The sequence below is a fragment of the Thunnus albacares genome, chromosome 5, assembly GCF_914725855.1.
Source record: "Thunnus albacares chromosome 5, fThuAlb1.1, whole genome shotgun sequence".
NCBI lineage: Eukaryota > Metazoa > Chordata > Actinopteri > Scombriformes > Scombridae > Thunnus > Thunnus albacares.
In genome coordinates this window covers 14974438-14995250 of record NC_058110.1, presented here as the reverse complement: position 1 = coordinate 14995250, position 20813 = coordinate 14974438, and the positions used below count along the sequence as shown (strand labels likewise).

Sequence of the window (20813 nt, the reverse complement as noted above, 5' to 3'; positions counted from 1 at the left end):
ATGAGACATTTGATGTTCCCAGTGTCGCCTGCACAATACAGTCAGTCATTAAAAACAAATGCAGCATAAGCATTCTCCTCAGATTCGAGACACATGTTCTGTATTCTCTGAAGCATTCTTCTTCAGATAGAGCATTGCTCCCCGCAGCATCATCTCCTTTCTTTCCACACCCCTGTCTTCAATTCTGGCCCTCTTTTATGAATGTGACACTTAAAGGTAAGGTTGGTCAAATAAAGAACCACAAAGAACTGCATAACAGGCACATACTGAAAATTGCACTGAAGGAAATGGATGCAGAGAAAGATCCCTGACATCTTCAGGTCGATGTGCACACACGCTGGGCCTCAATACAAAGAAACTCATAATTGGATAATTTCATACAGTGAGCAGTGGTTCAGCCTTGTACTATGGATAATCCTTGAAGCGCTGCTAATATTCACAGCCTGAATGATGGCCTTGCAATGGCAAAAGTGCTATCAGTCAAAGCAGCTGGCAGTGCTGAATCTCAGAGGAATTTTTGGTTATAGGTCTGGATCCTATGGTCTATAATTCAAATTTAAAAAAAAAAAAATCATATCAAATGTATTTAGTTTGCTTTTCAGCCAGTTATCTGTCATCTATAGGAACCCACATCAATTTTACACTTGCTTTAACATTTTTACTGCACCAATTTAGATGAGGATCATTGTATATTCTGAGTCTGTCATTTAGAAATAGACGACATAATAGCCAACATCAAGATAATACATAAAATAAATTTCAAGCACATATAAAGTGTTTTAAAGATGTCTCTCTTACCCTTTATGTGGAAAAATAAAGTACAATATTTTCTTCTGTGATGAATGATATTTTTGGGGGCATGCTGAAACATAATATAGAAAAAGAGAAGTTAACTGAAAGTGACAAATATTCTCTTTCCTCACCATGGTCTCACTTTAACACATATTTGCAACTTGTGAGCCTGGGATGAAGACTTTTTTGATTAACTGTTTCCCGTAAGATTTAGCGATTTGATATTATATTAGATTTCATGTTAAATCACTACCTGGATGGCAAAACTATCGAGAAATTAATTCCTAAACTCCCTTGACTGTTTATTCAAATAAATTAAAATATGTCAGCAACAGACCCAGTAGTAGAAACACCTGAAGAAAATTTCTTGCTTAACCAACTGAAAAATCTACATAGATCTTTCACATTTAAGGAGGACCCTGGGAGAAGCAGTTGTGGTGCAGATTTCTGCAGCTGGTGTAGAAATGATGTTTCATGCTCAAATGCACCTTAGAAGAGACAATCCACTGCATGAGACTGACACTGCGATATAGAGATCACCTGTCATCTCCTGTAACATCAAAGCTGGACATAAATCTGACCTTTCAAATGCACTTGTTTGGCTTAATCAGTCATTTAACATTTCCTTGCCTCTCTGAAAACACACAAGATGAAAAATGATGTTTGAATATCCTTGAAATAGTTACTGAAATTGAAATGAAAGACTGGTTAAAGCGTTCACTGGAGTGAAGCTGTGAAAATCCTCTCTCTGGATTGTGCTGCTGCTTCCTCAGTGTGCAAGGCCATCTGAGATGTCACTAGGGGGCATCGTTATACCACTGGAGGAAAGACCTGCCCACAATAAAAATCCATTACCATGGCAACTGGATTCTCTTCACTTTGTCCTCTGTGAAATATATATTTTTCTCGTTTTCTCTGTTGCTCAAAAACAAAGGGCAAAGGTCAATGTGAACTACCACTGGGACTGCACATATTGATAGAAATAAATTGCTATGGGGTGTCAGAGTCAACACTTGAATAAAGAGTTTTCAATTTGTGCAAAACATTATATTTCCATGTGCTATAGAATAACTTACTGCCCTTTATGTCTACTGGCATGTAGGGCAGCAACTATAAAATTACTTCTGCTAATACATGCTGTGACTCAGACATGGAGGGGAATCTACAGATCTCAGTTATCAGCAGGGAAGTGCTTCGAGCCAGAGAGAAACACAACTTGAGGTCAAGATTACAGGTCAGAGAAGCACAATGGCCTTAATGGGTGAAAATGTGTGATCTCCAAGCGGGTCTTCAGTGTTTCTCTCAAAGGAGGGTGATGTCAAGGTTCAAGACACAGTGTTCACTGCGGGTTTGAGTGGTAATTGGAATGTAAGCTTCTTCTCTATAGCTTTATAATAAAGTCTGAACCTTGAGGGAACGGAGCACGGTATGGACAACTTGACACAGAGAATATATTTTATAGTCTATATGTGTCGATGGGGGTGAGGTTTTACATTGTTTTTTTTGTGTGTGTGTGTATTTCAATAAGTAGCACATATTTTTTATAAGATTAAGACACAAGGAGAGATTAATATCCCAGATAAAACTTCTACAGGATTGTGTTTGTGTAAAATGCTAATGCTTGCACACTTTCACCACTATATTAACAGATATGCAATGTAGTATTGCGAGAACTTTATAAAACTAATGAATTACATACATTTAATTATTTTAATTAACTAATCTCTAAAATTTGAGACAATTTTCTTTCTGGTGTTTGAATACATCTTGTGTTGCATATGTGTTTTGTAGCTGTCACATTTTTTAGACATTTTTATGAGCCAAACCTTGACTGCAAAGGAAATTAAAATATCATATAGTCCAACTAAGAGTATTTGTCAACAAAAGTCTATTTTTATTGCAGGAGTTTACAGAATGGAGTGAGCATCCTCTACTGATTTGGCCTTCTGATTACACATAGTAGAATGATATGCTTAGTCTGGTGCGTTGTCAGTATGTCCATGACGAAATAAGCAAACATACTAAAAATATCAAAAGTAAAGAATCTGAATCAAGAGCAAAACACTGGATGAGTTAGATGTGAGGTATTGGATTAATCTGACCACAGCACTGTGTACTAAACCTAGAGTGTACTGCCATGGTTATACAAAAGAAGCCAATAATAACATAATAATAATAATAATAATAATAATAATAATAATAATAATAATAATAATAATAATAATAATAATAATAATAATAATAATTAACATCAGTAAGATTAAGTTGTATAAATAAGAATATAAATATGAGAATACTTTTTATCATAATCTTAGTGCCTTCTAGGTATCAAAACGTTATAATATTCGCTGTAAATGCCAGAGATAGGGCTGCAATTAATGATTGCTTTCATTACTGATTAATCTCACAATTATTTTCTTGATTAATCGATCAATTGTTAGGTCTATAAATTGTCATAAAATAGTGAAAAATGCCCACCACAATTTCTTACCTTGTACAGAAGACCAATAAATCCAGTAAATATTCATATTTGAGAAGCAGGAGCCTGTGATTTCTTGGCATTTTTGATTGGAAAAAAATGACTTTAATTATTCATCAGTTGTCATAATTGTTGCTGATTAATTTTCTGTTGATCCATTAATCAACTGAATAATTGTTTCAGCTCTACTTCTATCTTCATAACCCTTCAACATAATGGGTGGAGTCTTAGTTTAGATAATTAAAGCTAACTATGTATTCAGATGTTCTGATATGGATGGAAATGTTTATATCTGCAACATCTGAACACAGTGTGATACGTTTCTTATGAATCCTGTGAGCCTTTTTGCGTTTCTCTCCAAGAATCTCTCCACACACCTGCACTTCACATTCCTTCTCACATGTGAACAAGCAATGCAGGTGACAGAGTGTTTCAACATGAGGACAGTAAAAAACACAACTCATTTCTTTTTTCAGTCTTGGTAAATGTTAAATGTGTTTTTTCACTCAGTGAGCTGATATGGCTCTGCTGTAGCTGGAGTGTTAATATAAGTGAACTCAGATGGGTGTGGACTCATTCTGTGCAAACACTGGCATAGTTTTATGTGTGCACGACATGAGATATAGCATATTGTAGCCCAGTGGTTCTCACAGTGGGTTTGGGGACCCAGGTGTTTTTGAGAGGGTTCCAGGGGGTCCCCAGAAAAAAGGGGAATAATTTATTTTCACTATAATTCCATCCATAAACAACACAATGACAGAATGTATGACTATTATGGTCATGGGTTTCATACACTTTCTGTAATCTAAAAGCAAACATCTTATCAGATGGGGGTCTGTAGTCTAATTTGTGTCAGTTTAGGGGTCTTTGCAGTTACATTTTTTTTTTGCGAAACACTGTTGTAACCTACAGTAGGAACTGCTCCGTTGAAATTATAGTTATTCTTGAGCTGTATCAACTTTAAATTCGAGCAGGTAAATGTCAGATACAGCAGAGAGGAGATGAGAAAGGAAGAGTCCACTCAGCAGCTCGTTCATCCTCTCAGGATGTTCGTAAAGGGCAATTGCATTTGCATGAATGAACAGTGATTGTCCTTTCCAATCATCATCAATCCAATATCTGAGGTTCATAGGGAGGCTCAGCTCTAACACTGTGAGAAGCTACTCCAGGTAAGTTTATGAATGGGGGAGAAAAGTGGATGAGCTTACTCTCATTAAGCATTTACCTTGACTGGCGTTCAACACGCGCGCGCACAAACACGCGGACAGAAATATTTCCCAACGTTTTGTATAGACACATATTTCTCTCAAAGCATACGGACGGATGCTGGTTATAGTATATGACAGCATTCATACCACAGACACAGAGTCGCGGTGTCCTTTGACCTCTGTCGCTTCTAAAATAGAGAAACGACCTTGCAGGACTTGACTCACTGTTGCAGTTGTTGACTGCGCAGTTTTGGCCGTCAGTCAAGAGTTTCACACGTTGGTCGTCTGAGGTAAAAAGAAATGGAGAAGTACGGACACGTCGAGCTTCTCTTGTATTAAAAAAGAAACCTGCGCAGGAAAGAGCCTCATCACTCCAGTTGTTCGTCTTATGGGTAAGCTGTACAACACAATTTGCCTTCAGACAACTAAGTGAATGTCATATGATCTGCGTTTGTGGCCGTAAAAAAAGCTTTCAGCTTTGTAGTATGCAGAGATGGGATGTCAGCACTTCTAAAAGACGCCGCAGTAATCGAATCATCAAACAGCTGCAAGTTTTCTCAGCTTAAACCAGGTAGGCAGGTCACAGGTAAAGACTTTACCTGTGACCTTTCTGATCTCTGACCTCTCTGTCTGAGCTCAGAGACAAAACAATCAAAACTTGACCTGTGCCAATGAACGTAATTGGACTTAGACTACACACTGCATCGGAGCCAAAATACTACAAGCATAGCCTACAGGGCAACATCTTAAGAGTCATCAAAAGTCAGAAACGAAAAGTCTTTGAAAACGAAACGAAATTTTGATAAGAGTTTATCTTCCCATTTTATTATTGGCCTTTTGATGCCGTTCAGTGCTGGACAGCTTCGTCCTTCATCTCCATCAGGCATGACTATGTTGAGGACATGGTTATGAAGTTGTAATTGGGGCTGGAAAAGTAGTTTTCTGAATATATCTATCTGTTGTTACATGCAAAAATACTTCAAATTGCAACTGGAACTGGTCAGAATTCATAGGTTTCAGCTTCCCAAATATGAATATTTTCCTCTATGATAATAAAAACTCATTATTTTTGGGTTTTGGACTAAGAATAGATAATGTTTTTAAGATTAATCATGGCCTCTGGGAACTGGGGATGGACATTTTTCACAATTTAATTTTCTTTTACAAATGAGAAAATAATTGGTAGATTAATCGATAATAAAAATAATTGTGAACTGCATCCCTAATTGTAACACATGATTACATTTTTGTGGTATGATTGTATGTTTTAACACTATTGTATCCAAAATCTGTAGAATGTATTTTTTATTATTATTATTATTATTTTTATTCAAAGATTTGATCGACCCATGGTTTGTCTGAGTGAGGCAGGAGCATTTTCTCACTGATGTAGCAGACTGTGTTGATCACAATTTAGATGTTCTGTCTTATTTCCACACTTTGAGCAGCATTTATCAATATATTTCCTGTAGCAAATGTAATTGTAGAAGAGTCACATTTTCATTGACAGTTATTTGGATCTGATGCTCAGATTTATATAAATGTGGGATTTTGCTGCACAGTCATATTAATCTCACTGCTTACTTGCTGTCTAACTTGTTCATAAGTCAAAATCTCTGCTATAAATGCAAATTGTTCATAATGAGATCACATCTCTCTCTGTCTGTTCATCTGTCTGGCCGGTCAGAGAGTGAAGATGAGTGGTGGAGGGTGAGTTGTGCAGAGCGCTGGCCGCGCTCGCTCCTGTGAAGCCGGCCTATTAAAGCCTCTGCAGCTTTGTCATAGTGAAATGGGTCGAGTCTCTTTCTTTGTCTGACCCAACTTGACTGAAATGTGGTAATTGGGAATCCTGTGATCCTCACTCCTTGTGGTGATGTTTGGACTAGGCTTTCAATAAATTAATTTACAGTACCACAAATTGTTACATGAGAATAGGGTCAGCCTTTCATTCAAACTGTGAAAAACATCTAGTCTCCTGCTCATTCAGGCGTGATGTGCTGCCTCTTAGATTCTCTCCCCATCACAACACATCACATTCCTCTGCTTAAAATATTGAAATCTACTTCATCTCTAAGAAATACTGTATCATGCGTGTTGTTTTGACTGGAATGTTCTCAGCAAGTATGAACTCAACCTTCCACATCCATGTGGCTCACTGGCATTTTCTAGTTTATGAAAGGCAGAGAAAAGATGATAAATTCTTCATGTCATATGGTGAGTGGTTTGTCTGAGTGTGCTTCTTATGAAGCGAGCACTTGAATGCAAACTGACAGTGGATCCACGCTGAAAATGTCATAATGCTTTGACACCGTGAAATGAAAATCAAAACTTTCCACGGCGAACAGCTCCCGGGTGGCAACAATGATAGCACATAAATGTAAAGTGTCGCAGTAAATCACACTTCCTACTACTTTTTTAGAGGTTGCACACACCATCAACCTGGAACAGCCAGGTGTATCCAGCATGTGTTACCACATGCCAGGCATGCTGTCTCCACCTACCTGCTTTGGCTTCTAGAGAAAAGGAGGAGGTAATTGTCTCTCAGCAACCTCTGTAATTGTATAATTGAAGCCTGTCGGAGTTTCACTATATTTACTCAGTACTGCAGTTCTAGGTTGTACCCTGGCTTCACAAAGGTACTACGCTGACAAAAACACCTCCACAACTTGAAATTATGTGGAATACGTATTATATTATTCAATATAGTATGTAACATATTTATGCAACATCCTGTTATTGTATAATGCTGTGAATGGGTTTGAAATAATGCCAAACCTGTCGTGACAGAATAGAATATATTTAGCTGCTGTCAGCATCTGAGCAGCTCATTGTTATCCATTAGGAGCAGCTAGTGCTGCGTAAGAGCCTTAACAGGCAGGGGGTGAGTTTCTCAGCCACTTAATCAGTGACAAACTGGGAAGAGTAAAAACTCCATGCCAGTCACTTTATAGTCAACAACATTATGCTATCAACATGCAGCTACTACATGAAAGAATATCAAACATATTTAATGTAACCTAATAAACTAATTTACTGGTAACCTAAATTGCTCTTCTGTCATTTCTAAAGGGATTTCAGATGCTTACATCTTGCATTTGTTGCCCCAAGCTAAGGAGAGGCTGTGGTGTTTCCCAGTGTTTCTCACCACATAACACACATACCAAATCACGATGTTTTATGTTGTAAAGACAAACATCAACCCATAACATCAGACCAGGATGTAGCTGCTTAGTACAAAACAATATAAGGTTTCTCATTACTGCAAAATATAAAAGTTGTATGCAAATCTCTCTAATTGCAGTAGGAACAACAATTAAGTATAAATCGACATATTCTAAATTAGTCCTTTAAAGTGGTTTGTAAAGGCTGCAAAATATATTTTAGTCCTACAGAAACGAATCAATTAGAAATAAAAATGTGATTGTGTTTGCTTTTTTTTTTTTTTTTAGAGAAGCACAACAATCACATATTTTACATATCAATAGACTCAGAGAAAGCATTCACGTGGATTAAGTGTTTGAGTACTGTTTAAGCAGATAATCTGAGAATACTGCATACATGAATAGATTAAGCAAGTCTGTGTACTTCTGAATCTGCTCTTGAGAATGTAAGATAACAGCTGTCAGAAACATAGTGTCAGAATTGATCTTTGAATGTTTAATTATGTTTTTTGCAAGCCGACATTGACCTGACTTCATGTTTTTGTATTAGTTTCAGTCTATACCACAGTACCATCTGTCATCTTCAGCTCCCAATTCAAAACTAAAGGGTAAAAATAATCTAAAGGAGAATTTTTTACATTTGATAAAGAATGGCAGGTGGTTCTGCTGTGTCGTTCCCATGGTCCTTCCTGCTGTGAGTATTAGTTTGTGTAGTAACTCCCTGCTTCTGTGCCATAAAAGGACATGCAGAAATCCTTTCCCCACCTCTAGCTCAATAACTTAATGATGCATGGTTGGCTTTAACCAGAAGATGACCATGAAAGAGAAACTGAGTACTGATGTGTGTATTTGGTAAGGGAATTTATCGCTCTCCTCCAAGGACAGCCAGTCCACATTTGGAATGCTTGTGAAATATTTACAGGAGTCATTGACACTGGAACTCACCACAGTCAACACTGTGGTTTAAAATAGAGGGGTCACTGTCAGAAACTGATTGTGTCTTCAGCCTGTGTATCTCAAACATTTTGTTGAAAGATTTGTTAGTGTCAAACTTTCACCTGCTGAGGGATTAAGCTTGTATCCTGTGGAAATTTCCTTTAAGATTCCCAGTGAATCTCTCCAGCATAGATACCAGCACTCTTGTTACCATGGTGTCTGGCTTTCTGCCTCTCAGCTCTGGCAGTTCCTAACAACCGAGAGCAAAGGTCATGACCACTCCAGCCGACAACTGTTTGGTGAAATCAACGCCTCACACAGGGGGCACAAATAACTTTCCCGCCCTTCTGAATTTGAGCGACCAAAGTTTCTCTGGCGAGCACAAGAGGACAGGGATGATCTGGCTTTGAGAGAGGTCACGTACGCTGTCCTCAGCCTCCCTCTGCCCCCTGTGCTGCACTTTCAGGAGCATTTGCACAAGTTCAATTGACAATAGGCTGCATTCCTCCTAGCGAGTGAGGAACATGGTTTGCTGGCACTTGAAATGCTTTTCACGCCATTCATCTGGACTCTTGCTTTTGAACAGTGCCCTCACTGTTAGGACCCCTTTTTCAGGACAAGTGCTCACTTTGAGAGAGAAATACAGAAATAAGCTGTGACATATACAGCGCATCTCCTTGTTGACAGTGACAGAATGTCCCAATTGCCAGACTATGAAGTAAACATCCTCTCCACATGTGGTCACCACCTGCGGATTTCTCTGTGGATCACTGCAGACTCTGTTTTGTTTCTGTCCTGGAACCTGTGGAGAGGGGGTAACTTTATATGGGCTTTTAGCAAATGTCTGACAAATGTCATGTCATACAATCAAAACTAATCTGACTGTACAGCAGGCACATGTCTGTGGAGACGTAATAATAAGAAACGTTCCGTGTCTGACAGCAATAAAGAATTTGGCCAGGACGCATGGTTTCCATGTTCTTACACGTTCTCCTGCTTTAAGGCTTGGGTGATGTACAAGACCCGCAACAGGTTCACACCACGGACGAGAAACCAAAATCAGGTTCAAGACATGTCTCTGTTAATGCCATGGCTTTTTTTCTGCTGATGTGCAGCATTTCCAGTGTTTCCCTTAATTTATCAGTAATGTGTAAAGTGGACAGTTGTGGAAGAAATATTTAGATCCTTTCCTTTAGTAAAATTAGCACGATGATAATACTCAATAATACTCAATTACAAGTAAAAGTCCTGCACTCAAACATTTATTTTAGTAAAAATGGATACGTATCTAACTACTATATCTAACTACTTAAAAAATTATGTTATGCAGACTGCTGTTGGGGACTACTATAACAATGCATCACAGCTTTGCATCTGGTTTGCAAAGTATTAACTATTGCTGTCAATGTTCAAGTACAACAAACAAGTACGAATTTCCCCTAGTAAAAGTATGAAGTAGAATAAAATGTAAGCAAAGTGCAAGTATCTCAAAATTGTACTGAAATACAGTACTTGAGTAACTTACAACTGCCACTTTTATGCATCAGCATCATTATCTGTTGATTTTGATCTTGATTATTGTGTTAAATCATCAAACCAAAGAACACAAAGGGTAGTCATACATGAGATGTGCTCAGAGTTTTACTATTATGGCGAGCACATCGTGCAAGCGTTGTACATGCTTGTTTGAATTCCTACAGTGTGTCATGGTAATATATGTTGTTTTATCTCCATCATATTTTCCCCAGGCCTCTGAAGTCCTTAGCTCTACTTTTGTAGCACACCATGAGAGGATTAACTTTGACCCTTGCACTCAGTGTACTGATTTTGCTCATCTATTGCTGGTATTCCTAACAACGGGCTCTGAACTGAATGTCTGTCCTTTCCTGCTGCTGGAATTTGATTCATATGCTAATGAGCTGGATTCCCATGGATTTTTCTCTCTCCTGTGCCGCAGATATCACCCCCAAAACTCTTTTCCTCCCCCCTCTCGCTTTCTGTCTTTTTTTGTGTCTCTCATGCTCCCTTGCTTTCTTTCTTTCTCAGGGTCCCAACCTCGCTCAGAGTAATCTTACACAAAACTGTTTGTGTGGTAGTACGCTGTTCTACCTTTACAGCAATTGTGGATAAGCATCTGCGTTGCCATCGGGCCATGTGCAGGTTCTAGGAGATCAGCATGCATCCCCCAGCTTGTCTGCAATGCTTGCTTCCAGTGAATAGATAAAGATAAGACAGCTTCAAAATTCCCTCAGATAAACATCTGTGTTTGTTTTTAGATGAGTTGACTTGCATTTCTTGTGGACAAATTATTTACATAGAAGTGCAGAATGTGAAGCACTGGTAACTCTAATCATGGCATGGCTCCAAAGAATACTTGCCTCTGATTAGTTCGTAAGGGTCTGTTTAAATTGTATACCTGGACAGACATGGCAATCTTAATTCTTTTAAAACAGTTAAATTGCTGTCTATAACCACAAACCATGAATCTGTGCTAAAGGTCTGTTAAACTACAATATTTCTCCTCTCCTCTATTCTAAGTTACTAGTTAGTTCTTACTTGTAAAGCAACCACGAATAGTGCAAACTAACTTTTTTGTAGTAAGTAACCATGGTATATTGGTGATAATGCACTCATATGTGTCCTAATATTAAAGGTAAGAGATTCAGCAGAGGGAATGCCCGTTTGTGTCATGGTGTTCTTCTCCTCCACTTTTCCAATCAACATAGATAGATACAAGGTGTCCAAAAACACCTTGTCGTGTATGATAGCCTCCATAGATATCATTGGTGTCCATAGCTTCGACCCAGATTCAGTAGGCCTATAATCTACAAGTAGAAACAGGTGTTCATCATAACTGCAACTTATATTTTATTTTAGCTGAGTGGCAACAATATAAAACCCTTGTCTTACACTCAGCAAGGTTTTTCTACCTGTAAACATTGTATTGCATAGTATTTAATGATTTAATGGCAGTAATGACATACATTTTTTAAACCATGCTTTTGCTGGGGCAGGCAGTGAAAACAGAGGGGAATACAGAGTTTAGCACTTCTAATCACTACAAGTACTATTGTACCTCCCTCCTGTGTTACTTTGAAGTTCAGGCTTTTTTAAGTTTTTACTGTAGTCATGTAACCAAATTTCCTCCTAACGGCTCTCAGTACCTTTGTGTGAGAAAATTAGGTGTTTGACAATAGTTAGTTGGCAGGGTTGCCAAGGGGGATGTTGCAATCTCTGACTTACAGTAAACGGGCCTCAGTTGATTCTTGGCTCAGAATGTGAGACCAGCCACCCGAGTTTCATCACAACCTGCCAATATGTTCGGTGTCTGTGTTGAAACATTTATTAACCTGATTGATGTTAACACTTGTTATGTGGCCCACCTGTTCACATGCTGAAAGATGACAAGCGGTGTATCATCTGCATACGGATTGATCTGGGCCACCATGTCCTTCAGAACATTTTTTTCTTTGCTCTGGCACTTTCCTCCATACACCAGCTCCCAAACTTCCGACGTAACACAGTGGAACCCGTAAAACACTCTTTAATGGACCCTTTCAATTGGGCACACAAACCAGAACAAACACTTTCATTCATGGTGCTCCAAAAATGCTAATGAAGCAAGGCCCTGACACTTTCACAGGGGTACGCCTGTCATGGGCCTATGTTAGACAGCAGCAAGGCTATCACTTACACAGGGTGATGCAAGGTACAGCTCCTATGGTGGCTGTCCCAAGTGTAATTTAGACCTATCATGCTGATGAGTCTCCTCAAGCGCCATTGGCTCTGATCCATAGCATTGATGTAACAGATTAAGGGCAAACCAAGTTAAAACAACTGGAGTCGGTTTCCTGAAACAGCTCATGAAATGAATGAATTAAAGCTGGCTTTTTGTGCTAGTAGCACATTTTATTCACCATCAGCCATTCTTGCATTATGATGAACCTAACAACTTTTTTGACGTAGTCTTTTCTAACTGATTGAGATAATATGACTCACAAATAAAGCCACAATGGTCTCTTTTGTTCATTATGCTTTGCAGCTTTAAAGGCCAGGGTTCAAATCAATTCAATTTTTCAATTCCCAAATAAAAGGCTGTGCTTATCTGATTCATTTTATGTTGTCAGTCCTTGTCAGAGCTTGCTGCAGATGAAATGATCTATGACCAGTGGCTCTATTTAAGGTGCCGCAGAAGCCTTATCCACCTGACATGTTGCAGCAGATGCTTCAAAACTCATTGATTGAATCACAAGTAGGCGGATAAGGAATTTATTTCTGATGTGATGATTTTTTAAAGGCAGTTAGATTCCACATAAATTGCCTTTGCAGATGGTTTATGCAGAGGATTTCAGCAGGTAATTGTCAACACTTCACAACAGTATTTCTTCTAATTCCATAAGGAAGTTTTCACAAATATTTTAGTGTTATATATATTTTATAGTATACTATGATGTATTCAATGGCACCATTTATCATTATGGCTCCACATGTCTGTGATTAAGTGGTATCATATTGCTTAATCTGCGCATAATATGAACGATACCTCTTAATGTCATGCAATGTAATGCAGTTAAGGGATTGGGATCCTGGCTCAGACTCTCTTCAAACATTTGCTAAGGTGGAATGATTACTCTTCATCCTTTCCTGCCTTGTTTGGGAAGAAACTGGACTACAGGTGCGAGGCAGTTGAAAAAAGACCCATATGCGTCTTTTCAAAGTGACAGGAAAATCGCTCTTTTCGTTTTTGCTTTTGTTTAAGTCTACCTGGGGCTTAAAGAATGACGTACACAAACTATATCTTTGGTGTTTAAAAGGCAGGGTGGGAGAGCACACGTGGAAGAGTGTTCACAATGGTGTGTACCAGCTACAAGACCAGGCAAGTGAAATGAGGCTTCATTACTTTCCGTGTCTGAGCTCTTTGGAGATGAATGTTAATCCCCAGGATTGAGCAACAGCTGTTATTTCTAAACATCATAAAATAGTATTTATCACAACTTGTCACTAAGTACATGGAAGCCCCTGTAGCGTCATGGGTGGCTGTCACTGTCAGTTCTTTATTTACATTTCACCAATGAGAGGAATAGTAAGATGAGAGGAGTGTGTCAACAGGTGTATTCATTGTAGGCCTGCCTTTATTTTTCTTAATCAGACGCAGCATACTTGCATTATGTTTGGCCATAAGAATTTACATTGGGTGGATACATATGTGATGTCTTTCTTACAATATTCGTAATAATCAGTCAAGATTTATAGTATATATAATGTTGATGATAGATAAAGCAGTAGTTGGAGAGCAGTCAGTGTATTTGGTTAATAATGCTAATGGTATTGTCATTTCATTATAATTTATTTATATATTCACAACACAGGCTGAGCGACATATGAAAAGCAAAACCGTCATGACCCACTTCATCCATTTAGCAAAAACATTAAATGAATAAACAATGAAAACTCATGCACATTTCAAATCATGTACACGAGTGTCACCAACTTTTCAAGTGTTTAGGGTGGAATGCATTCAAGTGTTAAAAACTGAATTCACACGTCTAGTGTCTAGTGTCTCACTGAGGCTTATCCTGTATATAAATAGACACACACTGTATTTATAGGTCCTCTAACTACGGGTGCAACTAAACATATGGAAATCATTCTTTAGAAATAAAGTAAAGGCATAGTTCACATAGCAAATGTAAACCAAATAGTCTCCTCTTCTCCAAAGTTCACAACACAGGAGTGAATTCTGTTATGTCTCCCATATACACCGACACTTAAGCAACAAAATATTGAAGTCATTATAAAGTTGTGTTTGGATGCTTTACAATGATCATTAATAGCAGAAATATATGTAAATACAACAGAAAACATACTTTCAACTACAAAATATTTTTCATTTTTAAACCAAACTGTTTTAGCTTTGGACTGCACCTATACACAGGGCTACTTTCAAGCAAAATTTCTTCCATTTGTTGGACAGCATCAACCCACCTAAATACCACTTTAGGTCTTCAAGATTATCCCATAAACTAATTACCAGCTTAGTTCAGACCATAGAGCACAGCGCTGCTTGCTTATCTGACTCGCTGCAACAGTGATGAACAATGTGTGAGGGTGAAGGAAGGTGTGAAGAGGTCTCCTCGTGGCCTCCGCATTTGAAGGGAGGAAGCTGAGTGTGACTGCTTGTCTCCACACTGTCTCTCTGTTGTGCTGCTGGCTGTGGCAAACTGATTAAGCTCCTGAATGCCACTCTTTGTCACTTTTCACTTCGACAAGGGGCACGTTTCCATAGTAATTCATTTTGTTTTGAAATCTGTGTCGCACAACAGACTCGGATGTTTGAATGGTAATTCGGTTTGTGTAATAATTCGTTGTCATAACTCCATGCGAGGGGGAAATATTCCCAATAAAAGTTAAAGGGGTGTTGGAGGAGAGAAACTTTGTTTAAGAAATGTCAAATTTTAAGCTCTGTGTTTTGATATCATGAATTTTAGGTTGTAATAGCTTGCCAACAGTTCGTGTGCCAGCCTTGCTCCTGTTTATAGAGGCAACTCTTCACATCATTCCACAAAGCATTATGTGCCAGAGCAGGAACCACTTAAACCCAACTGAGTGAGCTTGGCGGCACTTAAATAAGCAATATACCTCCACAAACTTCCACATAGCGCATGTGCTCTGCAAATAACAGTTACATAAAAGGAGTGTGGCATGAAACCACTGTTTTGGTGTTAGTGTTTTTTTTTTTTTTTTGTTATCAACTTTTTAAAATGTTCAAGGGTAACAAACAACACGTACGCACAGTTACACAACAATAAACCCCCACACCCACCCCTGGCAGCCGCCCAACCCCCATTACAGTTGGCCTTAAAAGATCAAAGAGGAGAAGAAATGAAAGGAGAAAAGGGAAAGTAAAAGAAAAGAAAAAGAAAGGTATGATAAATGATAAAGATGATAGAGGATATAAATTATTACATGAAAGTCATGCTGAAATGTGAAGATAGCTTGTTATGATGTTAGTGGTGAGAACTGAGTCAGTGTGTTTGACTGACTTCAAAACTTAAATTGTCAAACCAAATCTGTGTAATAATTGATCGCACATATTGAGTACAAAACATCCACCTGAATTTAAAAATGAAAAGTTACAATAGGATAAGTTTTTCCAAATGCCAATATTGTTAACCACTAATTATCCACGTGCATATACCTTGCAATGTTTATGTTTGAGTGTTTAAGATGAGCAGCTACATGCTTTTGTTATCTCCGCCGGTTGTAAGCCTGGAGGGGATAATGCGCTTGGTCGTGTGTGTGTCTGTGTGTGTGTCTGTGTGTGTATCTTTCCACAGCTAATCTTGTCTACTACTGGACCCATCAGCCTAATATTTTTTGTGCACATTTATGACTGTATTCTCAAGGACTTCCTATTGTAAAGCTTAGACCTTTGTCTTTTCAGCAGTCCTTGCCATTTAGCAAAAGAAATTTCCAGCAATTGACTTGGCTAAGAACAAGCTAGTCTGTTGCAGGTCACATTTTGGCTTTTGTCGTGGCTCAGAATCTGACATCCATAGAAAAGTTTGGTCTCATCTTGAACCAGAACATCTGCAGATTAGTTCCATACCTGTTATGTTATGATCAACTAAAGTTAGACACGATACAAGATGAATAAATCCTCGTTTTTGTTATCTTGACTGTAAGGGAACCGGGAGGACAACTGAGTGAGATTCCACTCTGTTTTGGAGAGGAGAGGGAGGTAGAGGAGGGTGTCATGTCGATGTTGGTGAACCCAGGATGCTCAGTTACAAAACCATTACACTATTCTATGCATCTTAAAGAAAACTGACCCTATACCACACAAAAACACTTTATTAAAAATGTTGCGTACATATCTATATAAGAAAAATGTACACACCTGGCAGAGATCTGCACTTTACTGAGTGCACTCCTCTAATTTTAAACCTGTTTTGCTTGTAAACTATGTAGAACGTTGGGATCCTGCCTTTACATAATACTGGAAGCACAAGTTTGATGTGTGTCAGAGAGCTGTCAGTGAGCTGTTTGTGTGAATTCCAGGCGTACGTGATTACTAGCTTGTAGAAGTGCTCAGGGGACTGAAACAGAGACATGGCTCATGTTACGACAACATTGAGTAATGGCGAAAAGATTCAGTGACCCTAAAGGTAAGGAGAGTTCTTACTTTATGACCCTAACCAGTTTAAAATCTTGATGTGTTAAGAAGACGCGGCTACAGGCTGTTATGCTCTCATGTCACTGAGGTAGGGATGCAACTAGTGACTTTTTTCATTATTGATTAATCTGTAGATTATTTTCTCAATCAAACATTCAATTGCTTGGTATAAAACATCATAAAAAGAGAAAATTGTGTGGATGCCAGTGAAAAAGAGCGCCAGGTGATGTCATCAAATGTCTTGTTTTGTTCACCTTCCCAATATCCCAGACTATTTAATTTACCATAATGTAATACAAGAAAAAGCAGCCAATGCTCACATTTGAATCTGAATCTGAAATTCTCTGAAATGTGAGAAATTTTTCTGTAATTTTTGCTTGAAAAATGAATGTATCACTGCATAATCGGCAGCATGCAAGGGAGGTTTTCCTGAGCAGCCAGAAAATTTGCTTAATTACACATTCTTTACTATCACATTTTTGTTTAACGTCCTGAATTTTAAGAATGAGACATTAAGTAGCCCAACCCACTGTGTCGAAATTGTTTTGTGTACTTTTATAAACCACAGTAGACTGGAGAAAGTTTTTGTTTGCAAAAGCTCTCCAGTATTTGTTTATGAGTAGAGTTTTTCTGAAGGCTTTCTCTCTCTCAGCCCCAGCAAATGTTTGTGGACGTCTCAAACCTCGTCTGTCATTGCTGTCATTGTCTATGTTGACAGCAAAACTTGTCATGATGCATTTCTTTTGTGTGCCTCTGTTCAGTGTCCACATGTTGCATGGGTTAACATTCACTGAAATCTTTTCTATTGTGATTTCAAACAATATTTGAGGATGGAAAAGAATTATGAATGGGTCACAGCATACTTACATATTTAGGTGTGTCTTGGTGGCCGTACGTCATTTCTTCGATTATACTCATTACACAAACGCACATATATATTTGCAGTTAAGGTATTTTAATTTAGGCATCTCGTGTCAAACATTTCATTGGTTAGTTTGGAAGGTATTTTGTAATTGCCATGTATTTGTGAGCTCTGCCAAAAGACAGAAGCAGCAGACTTGTAATTATCAGGAAACACTACAGGCAAGGACTGTCGGGGAGGAAATGACAAAGGCACGGGGCAGGGCAGCCTCTTTAGTTAGTCACCACAGGAGATTGAGATGTTGTTGGAGGCATGAAGTTGGAATTCACAAATGACTCTGTCTCTCGTTTGTTTTAACGTTCATGTTAATTTAACAAGCACAATGAAACTGGTCATGAGCAGAGACCCTGAAAACACTGTGAATTGTGTTTTAATTGTGTGACTCTGACTGTTATCAGTCAGCTGCAAGTCACAATAAGAATGACGATACTTTGAACCTGAATAATGTTAATATATATAAACACAGTACATGTATAGATTAAGATTATGTTTTATATTGATTAGTACAAGAAAAAATAAAATATTTGGTCCCTTTGACTGTGTCAACATATTTCAAATATGTAGTTTCTTAGAGTTACATACTGTGTGTGTGTATACTGTATTTACTTAGACCAGACAATATATGTTTGGCCATGCTACAGCTATTGTTCTTGGATTTACATTAATCTTTTGTGCACATGGTCCCATGTCTACATGTCAGACTTTGAGTGAACATGCAGGTCCATTAGGCTTTGCCTCTTAAGTTTTTTTCTTTGTGTTTACAGAAGCCATGCTCTCTTAAACATGAAACAGGTCCATTTGAAGTGATGAAAACGGTCTTTTTCTAAATAGACTGTGTAATTAGTTCCAGCCATTCTTTACTGACAGTGCACATTAGGCCAGAAGACTAGTTCTAAAGTATAGTGGCCTAGTTCATGTTTATTCTGCAAATAGCTAAAACTCAAGACAGGATTTTGGAAGACACTTCTTACTTCTTTATTAGGCAGAGTTAAGATGGTTTTCTATCCAGATCTGCTCACTAAAGCTTACTTTAAAATCTTAGTCTGTTCTTCTTCACTCTATGTGGTATTATAACTCTAATAATAGAATATATCATCTTTGGCAAGTGTAAAATTAATGGGGAGCTTTCACTACCTAATTTCAGGATTTACTGCTGTGCTGTAAATGTCTATTCTTGGATGACCCTGCAGGGCAGTGTTAACATCGCTTACCCTATTGGTGAGGTCATTATGTCTCCATCTGCCTTAGCAAATTATGTTGTAGGCACAATCTCTATTATTCCTAATACAATGCAGATTTGGAAACAAAAAGAGAAACACTTGAAACTCAAGACAATGTCTTTTATGCTATCTGTATTACAAATCTTTGCTTTGCTCCTTGGAATATAAATTGAGCCAACTGAGAGGATTAGAAAACAGATCGATAACATTGGAGACCTCTATGTAAGAGGGATATTGAAGTTGTTTTTCAGCTTCAGGAGAAACACAGATTGGACTGAATCATTCCTTTACATATCTCCAGATAAGAGACTACGCTTGCTCAATAAAGATAAAAACCTTTAAAATAAAACAAAAGTAGGAAAGAAAAGTAGGAAATCGTGTAGCTAAAGATCCTATTAACTTACTATCAAAAACATCATGTCTATTTCAGGCATGCTCTCTCATGCCTCCATCTATTAATACCCTGGAGCACTGCATGGAAATGAAAGTACACTTCCACAAAAGCTCTGGTCCTCTCAGAGAAGATGACTCCCTTCCCTTTTCAATGGAGCTAAGACACATTGCATTCAGATCACTGTGATGGAGCCAAGTATAAATGGGCATGCATGGTTTGTGGAAGGCTGGATGGAGGGATCTAGGAAAAACAGAGGGAGAGAGAGGGGGAGAGAGAGAGAGAGAGAGAGAGAGAGAGAGAGAGAGAGAGAGAGAGAGAGAGAGACATGCTTGTACTTCCTCTCCGCCCATTCTTTAATGCTCACTGAGTAGCCCCGCAGTGCAGGCTTTGTCCCGGGTCATTGTCACAGGCTTAGAGAACCTCTTTGCCAAGTGAGAGGCTTTGGCGACATATGTCACTTCAGTGAGTCTCCTGTCGCTCCTTTAGCTGCTTGAGTGGAGGGGCGGGCAGGGAGGCGTGCACCAGGAACGTGAGGTGGAGCAGGAAGGACATGTCAGAGATGTTAGTTCAGAGAGAGTTGTTGGAATGATCCCCTGATGGTCCTGTCCCAAACTTTTTATATGGACTTGTAGTGCAGCGGCCCTGGTCCTCCACTAGAGGTGGACTTAAGATGTAGAATGACTCAAAAACCAGTGAGTATTGGTTACTTCATGAAATGTTTGCTGTTCTCTGTGAAATTGTTAAATTCTGTATTTATTGTATATGTATTTGACTAGAGTAACATGTTGTGTGTGCATAACATTTGGGTATCATCTCTGCATTACTTTGCAGGCTTTACTTTGCAGCTACACTTACATATTGCAGCTTGTGGGGGTGCTGGTTGGTCTGAGGGAGGTTGTTCTAAGGTTTAAGCAAAGGGGGAAGTCATTGTATACAGTGTGTGTTGGCAAGGATTAGTCGTGTAGTAGTCACGCTCTTCATGCCCTGGCCAACTATTGGCTTAGGAAACACAATCCCTGCGGATTTGTGGCTATGATCTGCCATGTGTTCAGGTAATAGATCCCTTTACTCTCAAAACAAATGCTTTGTTATCTGTTTACATAGGGACTCCACCCCGTTTTTACGTTCCAGAGATTTTGCCTTTGAAACGGACTGTGTCAGCTTTGTTTGAGTTATCATTAAAGCGGCAGGTTTACAGATCTCCACATGCATATAAGGCTTACTAATGTGCCTAACCCACAAGTTTCTTTGGGTGTGCACCAAGCAGGGGATTTTCTGCACATGAATGAAAGTTGCCATGTTGTCAGGATCAAAACAAATCGGGACGAAAGGTTTCATTTTTCATGTCACTGGATGACTGTGGGCCTCCTACCTAACAAGGACTCTGCTGGGCTGATGTGCTTTGAGATTTAAATCACAATATTGTCACTGAGGTTTTAACTTATGTCTATGCAATAGTGCTATAGGTGGTTTCTAAAGCAAAGGTGCATGTGTGTCTGTAGGCATGTAAATGAAGGCATGTGTG

The 20813-nt window shown here is 38.6% G+C and overlaps 1 protein-coding gene across 9 annotated transcripts in view; it reads left to right on the top strand.

Moving 5' to 3' along the window:
• Positions 1-4656: 4656 nt before the first annotated feature.
• LOC122982437 (neural cell adhesion molecule L1-like protein) overlaps positions 4657-20813 on the top strand; it is a 54632-nt gene continuing 38475 nt past the window's right edge. For 6 of the 9 annotated variants that reach the window (XM_044351714.1, XM_044351713.1, XM_044351710.1 and 3 more), the window contains exon 1: positions 19665-19980. The gene's annotated coding sequence lies outside the window, so the exon portion shown is untranslated. Of the gene's footprint in view, positions 4872-5031; positions 5051-16671; positions 16745-19664; positions 19981-20813 lie in introns of those variants that run through there. The other 3 variants (XM_044351706.1, XM_044351709.1, XM_044351708.1) reach the window with 3 other exon arrangements.